The sequence below is a fragment of the Arachis hypogaea genome, chromosome 15 (genome assembly GCF_003086295.3).
Source record: "Arachis hypogaea cultivar Tifrunner chromosome 15, arahy.Tifrunner.gnm2.J5K5, whole genome shotgun sequence".
Lineage (NCBI taxonomy): Eukaryota > Viridiplantae > Streptophyta > Magnoliopsida > Fabales > Fabaceae > Arachis > Arachis hypogaea.
In genome coordinates, this window is record NC_092050.1 from 28,581,771 (window position 1) to 28,582,377 (window position 607).

Genomic DNA, 607 nt, shown 5'->3' on the forward strand with positions numbered 1-607 from the left:
TCAGCTAGTTTCTCTGATGCAGCAGAACTGCAAGTTTCATGGACTTCCATCTGAAGATCCTTTTCAGTTCTTAACTGAACTCTTGCAGATCTGTGATACTGTTAAGACTAATGGAGTAGATCCTGAAGTCTACAAGCTCATGCTTTTCCCTTTTGCTGTAAGAGACAGAGCTAGAGCGTGGTTGGACTCTCAACCTAGAGATAGCCTGAACTCTTGGGATAAGCTGGTCACGGCTTTCTTAGCCAAGTTCTTTCCTCCTCAAAAGCTGAGCAAGCTTAGAGTGGATGTTCAAACCTTCAAACAAAAAGATGGTGAATCCCTCTATGAAGCTTGGGAAAGATACAAACAGCTGACCAAAAAGTGTCCTTCTGACATGCTTTCAGAATGGACCATCCTGGATATATTCTATGATGGTTTATCTGAGTTATCAAAGATGTCATTAGATACTTCTGCAGGTGGATCCATTCACCTAAAGAAAACGCCTGCAGAAGCTCAAGAACTCATTGACATGGTTGCTAACAACCAGTTCATGTACACTTCTGAGAGGAACCCTATGAGTAATGGGACGCCTATGAAGAAGGGAGTTCTTGAGGTTGATACTCTGAAT

At 42.3% G+C, this 607-nt stretch overlaps 1 non-coding gene across 1 annotated transcript; it reads right to left on the reverse strand.

Moving 5' to 3' along the window:
• Positions 1-271: 271 nt before the first annotated feature.
• On the reverse strand, positions 272-379 carry LOC112753121 (small nucleolar RNA R71). The gene has a single exon (XR_003177519.1). It is a non-coding gene; the product is annotated as a small nucleolar RNA R71 (small nucleolar RNA).
• Positions 380-607: the final 228 nt, after the last annotated feature.